Genomic DNA, 7,905 nt, shown 5'->3' on the forward strand with positions numbered 1-7,905 from the left:
ATGTCACCAAGTGATACAAACAGGTGCTGGATCTGATTCATAACCATGTTAAATCTTTTTTGTAACATTTCAGAGCTGTAATAATTCATATTTTCATAGTACTTTCCATTCTGTGGGCTCTAAAGGCTTCAATTTCCCACCCAGGAAGCCAGAACACAAGCTAAATGAAGAATCAGAGGTGACATTCTATTTTAAAAAAGTTTCATTTTAGTTTGGAGAAGGCTGATGACGTCTTTGAGTATGTATCAAAAATTAAAAGACAATGCATGATTGCCTATTTACAATTTTTTATCACTTTTAAATGTAAAGTTTCAGTAGTCTTGGTGGCAATGGAGTCTGGTTCCATTACACATTGAAAGTGCCTTTTCTGCAAAATACTGCTCGGTTTGAACTGCGTTTAGAATTTTTTTTTTAATAATATTTAATAAGAAATAAAATCTGGTGTACTTTTATGGCCCTTTTTTTTTCTGCTTTCTGTCACAATGTGAAAAAATATCAATCATTTCTGGAAGCTGAGAAAACTTGTTCTAATTTCTGCACCAAGCCAATATATCTCTTTCCAGTGTGTCCAGAAGATTTGATACTGGGTTGCTGCATTGTCAAAACTTCTTTTTTCGTGTCTACTCTAAGGTCTTAATTTCTCTGCAGAATATTTATTTGAAGTAAGATTACTTTTGTGCCTTGGGCCTCACTTTAGTAGGATGCTAAGTTGTTTTTTAGCTCACCATGAATGATGACAATGAATTAATTTTGTTCTGTTCCCACATTCAGTTAATAGTGAATTGCAGCTTATCATCTATTTCAGCAACAGGTGCTCAAGCACTCTTTTAGCAGAACTTTCTAGATAAAAGCCAATTGTATGTTCTAAAATTCTTAAAACAAAAAAAACCAAAAATAAATTTCAGAGAAAATTTTGGAAAGGTACAGAAATCTAGTCTTGTGGCCTATCTCTCTCTGCAATTTCAACTCTTCAGTATCTATTTTCCCCAAAAAACCCTACCCAAAATGCTATAAGCAGGAGTCCCCCACTCACCATTTAAAATTACTATTATTCTGTCCTAAGATAAGATACGTTTCATACCATACAAGAGACAATTCCTAGACAACAAGTCTAATAGCATGTAATAATAACGGAACAGGATGTCTGATTACTTAATCAATGTATAATTGCATAATCACCTAAAATATTCTCTTCTACTTGGGGCTTGTAGAAGCTATCCGCAGCTTTCATGCAGCATCTTCGTCAAAATTTGAAAAAATTCTGTTTATTGATGTAACTTAGGATTCAGCAAGACAGACACATGGAGTGGTAGTACATCAACATCTTTCTACCTTTTTTTAATAATTCTGAATCTCAGAGAGCACATATGACCCAAGTGCAGCGAGGTGTGGCCTTAAAGTCAGGTGTCCGGCTAGCAGTAAGGCGGGCCAACACCCAGATGCAAATGTGGGAGCACCCTCGGTGTCAGAAGGCTTCGGGCTGTGCTCACAGCGGACGGAATCGCTGCTGGCCAACAAGAGTAAAGAGTCCGGACACTCACTGGGGACCTGTCAGATTTATTGTAGCACCAGGGAGTGACAGACACCCAGATGTTGAATCTAACATATCTACCAGAGAGTGACCAAGAACAAAAGGTGCAAGAGGGTTATAAAGGGGAGGAGGGATTTCAGGGAGGGGTTTACAAAGGACCAATAGGGGAAAGTAGGGGAGCGGACTTAACATAATAGGCACTGGGGAGAAACCAATAGTTACATTATAAGGGAGGGGCCCCGGAGCCACAGCCAATCAAGTCTCCCTAAGCACAGAAGATTCTGGCAAACTAGGAGGAGTGGGGAGTGATTGACTTGGTCCAGGGAGGAGAACAAACTCACACATAAGGAAACACAGGGGAGGGGAAATCATATAACAGAAAGGTTTGACATAAACTGTGGCGGGAGTAACCAAGGTAACCAAATGACAGACAATACCATGGCGGGAAGAACTGGTGAGGGCAGAACCATTACAGAAAATGGAGAGGTGATACAGAAAATAGGGGAGTGATTAAATAAACTAACAGAACACACTACAACAACCCAAGGAGAAGGGACTAACCTACTTCATATCAGTGAAGTCTGCTCTCTGTTAATGGACCTGGCACTTATTGCACTGCTGGAGCTTACTGACCTTATGTGCAATGATGGCGTGCTAATATATTGTCTCCTAAGTCAGCATCAAGTCAAAAAAAGAATCAGACTTGGAAAGATTAAAATTTTCCCAGCACAGTCAATATGTGCTTATGATTCTGGGGCCTTAGGACAACCAGCTTATTCTCTAACTGTTCTTCATTACAGCAATTGTTCACTAATTCTACCAGACTTCTTGTTGAATAACCTTTAGTGGCCTCCCAAAGATTCACAAGCTTGAAATGCTCATGGAGCTGAGTATAAACACCTCAGAAAAGTTCATCTTTAACGAGCTTCACTTCTTGGAGCCCTGGCAGCAACATAGGAAGATCTTTTAGGAAACATAACAATGGGAGACAGATTATACAATCTGCTGACACATAAATCCCCTTATTTTTTTTCTTAATTTTATTAATCCCCTACTACTTGGCCTCAAGAATAAATAACCACTGATTTCCATTTGACATCATCTCTTCCCTAACAGATTGCTGCTGTTTCCCTTTTTCATACTCAGGAATTGAACAGGAGTCATGTGTTTTCTGCTGCAAAACAGAAACAGAGAAACAAATGCTTCGTTTGAAGTCAGATAGATTACTTAAAGACCAAAAAAAAAAAAAAAAAGGCCAGTTTCATAAAAGGACAGCTGCTTTTAAAAACACAAGAATTAAACTTTATCTTGAAAATTGCTGTTGGTTTTGAGTGATTTGGGTTTTTGATTTTATCTTGTAACTATTTTTCTGAGCCTCTTCCTTTTAGATCAGATTTAGTCTTGCCAGTGCTCTCCATCACTTAAATTCTAATATAATTCCTTCTCTGTCCAGACATTATAAAAATAAAAGTAAACTTCAGAAGACATTTTTTAATTCAGGCTAAGGGGAAGAGGAAAGAGAAGAAGAGTACAACAATCTTTCCTTACAGAGAAGAGTTTCATCTAAAGACTGTGCTGATGGGAAAAAAGCTGTACTATAGACATGATAACTGTAATTTCTGTTTGAGTAAAGCCATATGTAACTAAGACAGAGACAAGAGCTGTCTATTTCACTCCATCTGTGATTCAGACTCAACACTGATTCCGAGTACTATGCAAAAAAATTTCAAATATATTTGTCAGTATCTGGAAGACACCTTCAATTTCTGATAAAAAATTGGCTTAAGAGAGACTGATGATGATATTCCTAATTTTCTTTCTGTATCATTTCAAGTGTGTGCATTTTACTAATGACACACCTGTAGTTCCAGATTGTTGACTCTTGTAAATTGTTTTGTATTCTTACACTTGGGGGAAAAAAAACAAATAAAATCAAAGTTAGAGGGTAATACTAACCTATAAATAAAGTTTCAAAACATACATTCCACCATTAAGTTGTAAGTGAAGCAAGTTGCATCTGACTGGGAATTTTCTGTCAAATTCTACTGCGTCCCAAGTGAGCTTGACCATTTTCTTTTATTTTCTTATTTTCTTTTTTTTTTTCCATTTACAGGGGAAGGAGGGAAAATGTGTCTGGCAGAAGAGCATGGAGAATGCAATTCTTAGTGATAACCAAGTGTTTGCTTTCTCCCAGCCCTCGATCTGCCTATCTGACTAATTGGTGTGACATTAAAGATGTCTTAAGACAAACGGATTGTGAACCTACTTCAAAGATACTAAAATTGGAAGGGGAAAAGGGAACAGAATCTGCTTTTGATTTCTGGTACTAAAGAAAGAGTTCAACAAAATGACAAAGAAATTCCTGGCTTTGAATTCTCTTTAGGGTACTTCTTTATAGTAAAACTTCTGGTGGGAAGGAATTTCCATTTTTCATTAATTTCTAATATACAAGTATTTACTGAGATTCTAAAAGACACTTATATTTCTAACTTTCATGTTCTGCAATGTCAGTTTTCTCAATGAAAATGAGCACTGCCAGAGACATCAGTTTGTTTTTTAAAATATCTAACATCTTTTAGAGCTGCACCAGTAAAACATGTATTATTCCTTGATGTATTCTTTATGTATTATTCCTTGATGTTTAAAATGCTTTGAGGTACATTGATTATTTGAATGTATGTTCAGTGTGTGATTAGGCTTCCATATTTGAGATACGGAAGCTTAACACTATATAGTGTTAGATTTTTGCAGAACACAAAGCTCTGTGAAAACAAACACAAAATTTTTTAATGTGATGCTGCTGTTGTGACATGTTTGAAGGCAGTAATAATTATCTGAATATGTGGGAGCTTCAGCTGCTGAAAAACTAGTAAAAGGTATCCTTCAGTCTGTGTAACAGCAAGGAAAATATAAATGCATTTTTTTGCTCATTAGTTTTGTCAAGCGATATTCATATTCTAGAGTTCCTTTAAAAGAGGACTGAGAGCTATAATGGAAAATATAAATCACAGAGTGACAGAATGATTCAGGTTAGAAAAGACTTCCAAGTCCATCAAATTCAACCTTTGACTGTTCACCACCTTTGTCAACTACAGCATGACACTAAATGTTACATCAGTTCTCTCTTTAAGATCTCCAGTGATGGGGACACAGCCACCCCCACTTTCCTCGGTGGTTCCAGTGTTTACAACACTTGGCGTGATTAAATTCCTCCTGATGTCCAGCCTGAACTCCTCTGGAACAGCATGAGGTCTGTGTCACTCCTTTACCTGGAAGAAGAGGCCAACCCCCACCTGGCTAGAGCCTCCATCCAGGCAGTTGTACAGAGCAGCACAGGAGTCTCCCTGAGCCTCCTTTCCTCCAGGCTAAACTACAGCAGCTCCCTCAGCTGCTTCTCACAGGAGCTGAGCTCCAGACCCTGTCCCAGCTCCATCAATCTTCCCTTGGACTCACTCCAGCACCTCAAAGTCTTTCTTGTCACGACGGCCCCAAAGTTGAACACAGGATTTTAGGTGAGATCTAACCAGTGGTCAGTACAATGGGATGGACACTGCCCTGGCTACACTGTTTTTGGTATAACCCAGGATGTCATTGGCCACCTGGGCACATGGCTGGCTCATGTTCACCCACTGCTGACCATCGTCCCCAGCCTGCAGCACTGGAGTTGTTGTGACTGAAGTGTCAACCTGAACTTTGCCTTGTTGAACCTCATCTATTTGGCCTTAGCACGCCAATCTAGCCTGTACAGATTCCTCTGCAGACCTTCCCACTATCCAGCAGATCAACACTCCAACCCAACGTAGTGTTGCCTATGAACTTACTGAGGATACTTTTGATCATCTCATTCATATTATTTATTGTCAATAAAGCTATTAAATGGAACTGGGCCCAACAGTGATTCTTGTCAGACACCAGTGACCAGATGTAAACTGGATGTAGCTGCATTCACTAGCACTCTGATTTTTTAACCAACAAAGATTATGCCTGTCCTAGTTCTGGGCTGACAGCTTTTCCAGGAAAATGCAGTGGGAAAATGTGTCCATGTTTTTTTCTGAAGTCCATGTAGATAATATCCACAGCCTTCTCATCACTCATCAGGTGAGTCACCTGATCACAAAAGGAGACTAGGTTGGTCAGGCAGGACGTGCCTTTTCTAAACCCTTGCTGGCTTTGATGTTGGCCCCTTGGTTGTTCCCTGCATGCTGAGTGATTGCAATTAAGATGATTTGCTCCATAACCTTGCTGGGCACTGAGGTCAGGCTTACAGGCCTGTAGCTCCCTGGATTCTCCTTCTGACTCCTCATGTTTGGATGGGTGTCACATTGGCCAACCTCCGTTGATCTGAGACCTCCACAGTGAGCAGGACTGATGGTGAATTATGGAGGATCGCTTAGTGAACTCTGCCACCAGCTAGCACAGTACCTTTCGAAGAATCTGCATCCACAGCCAGAGACCTGTGAGTGTCTAAATGGCCCAGCAGGTAACTTCCTACTGGGTTTCAGGATTTGGATTTCAGGGGTTTAGTCTGCTCCCAGTCTCTGCCTACCAGATAAGAGGGCTGTCCTGAACTTCACCACTTTCTGCCTACCAGATAAGAGGGCTGTCCTGAACTTCACCACTCTCTGCCTACCAGCTAAGAGGGCTGTCCTGAACTTCACCAGACTTGCTGTTGAAGGCTGAGGCAATGAAGATGTCCAGTACCTCAGTTTTTATCTAAATCTGAATGCATGTGTGTGAAGAAGTGAGGTTCTCTGGTATGGCCGTATCAATGACGATACTATGAAATCTGAAACTGGGACATATGAGATGATGCATTTGAATAAAAGTTAGTGAGCTTGTGGGGAAACAAAATTATGTCTGGCAATCTTTTAAAATTCCTCACAAGATGAGCTTCTGGCTAGTTAGGAATGTGAGTGCAGAGAGCCTTCAGGTCAGAGCCTGGTTCCAAACGTGCCTGAAAGGAGAAACCTGCTCTGGCAGCATCAGCAGAAGTCACAATGAATGACTTTCATTGGAATTTCTGAAACTTTTGTTGAGCATCACTACTGACATTTGTTATGCCATGATGTTTCCATCAATCTTGCTTCCATAATGTTTTGGAAGGACTTCTGAGGAACACTGTTGGTAACTAAAGCTCTGAGTGGAAAATCCCATGGAGGCAAAGCCATGGCAACGACTGTATGTTTTTCCTTTGTTCTGTGTGGTACCACTGTGAGATATGTAGCATAGCTCAACCCAATTTTGGTAATTACAGTTTACTGAGGATGAAAGACTTTGAAAAAACCTAATTTTTACAGTTACGGAACATTTACAGTTCTCACCATAAGAAAACATATATGTGTGTTCACACACAGGGATATGAGACTGGAATTGATGATGAATTTTTCCCAGAACTGTTAAACTCTGTGAATTTTAAAACACTTGCTCTTTTCCTTTCACTCACAGTCCTTTCAATCCCTCTCTGACTTTGTGGTCTTAACACTACTATTATGCTAGTTTCCAGTAAGTATGACAAAATGTTCTAATTAGGTAATTTAAAACAACAGTTTGATTGCAAACATATGTGTAACTAAATGTGTTCTTAAATTAATTTTCCACTGGTTTTTTGGTGAAAATTAGATGGCTTCAATCATTTTAAGTATGTTTTAGGAAAGCTGGAGTTTTTGGAACCCAGTCTTTTGTAACAAGAGGATGCATTCCTTGTTTATTCCTTGTTTATTGAAATATTTTGCTGATAATATATGTTTATAAGAAATTTATACAGTTTGTTGAAGTTTAATTCAACTAGCATACATATTTTACATAATAATTATGAAAATACCTTAAGAAAGTGGATATCCTGTGAACTTTCATACATAAAAGACATTGCCTTATTAATGTAAGAATTTGAAATACTTATTAATTTGGCACTTACGGCATGACAGTTATTTGGGTATTACTGTAAAGAGCTACTATGCTTTCAGTATTTTTTATCATGTTTTAAATTTAACACTTTAAATTTGAGATATCTTTTTAAATCTACTTAGTAAATATTTTGTTTCTGTAAGTATGGTGTTTGATGATACAGTTTTATGAAATCAAGATTATAGACGTAAATCTAAATTAAAGCTTGTTTACATAAGGAGTGGAAGATCATGACATCTCGAAAAACAGTTTAACTTCAGCATGGCAAAAATTGAAGGAAGGACCATTGATGTGCTGGTTTGAGTTCAGTGTTCAAGCTCCCTGTTCTCTATTTAGGGATAGCGAGGCATTTGTGAGGCTGGTCCTCCACAGTTCACTTGCTAAACTGGGACATATTTAGTCTTCTTCTCTACTTCTTGCTATAAATTCAGTGATTTTCTCCAAGCTGTACTTCTCTCTAATCGGAATTT

The sequence above is a fragment of the Zonotrichia leucophrys genome, chromosome Z (genome assembly GCF_028769735.1).
Source record: "Zonotrichia leucophrys gambelii isolate GWCS_2022_RI chromosome Z, RI_Zleu_2.0, whole genome shotgun sequence".
Lineage (NCBI taxonomy): Eukaryota > Metazoa > Chordata > Aves > Passeriformes > Passerellidae > Zonotrichia > Zonotrichia leucophrys.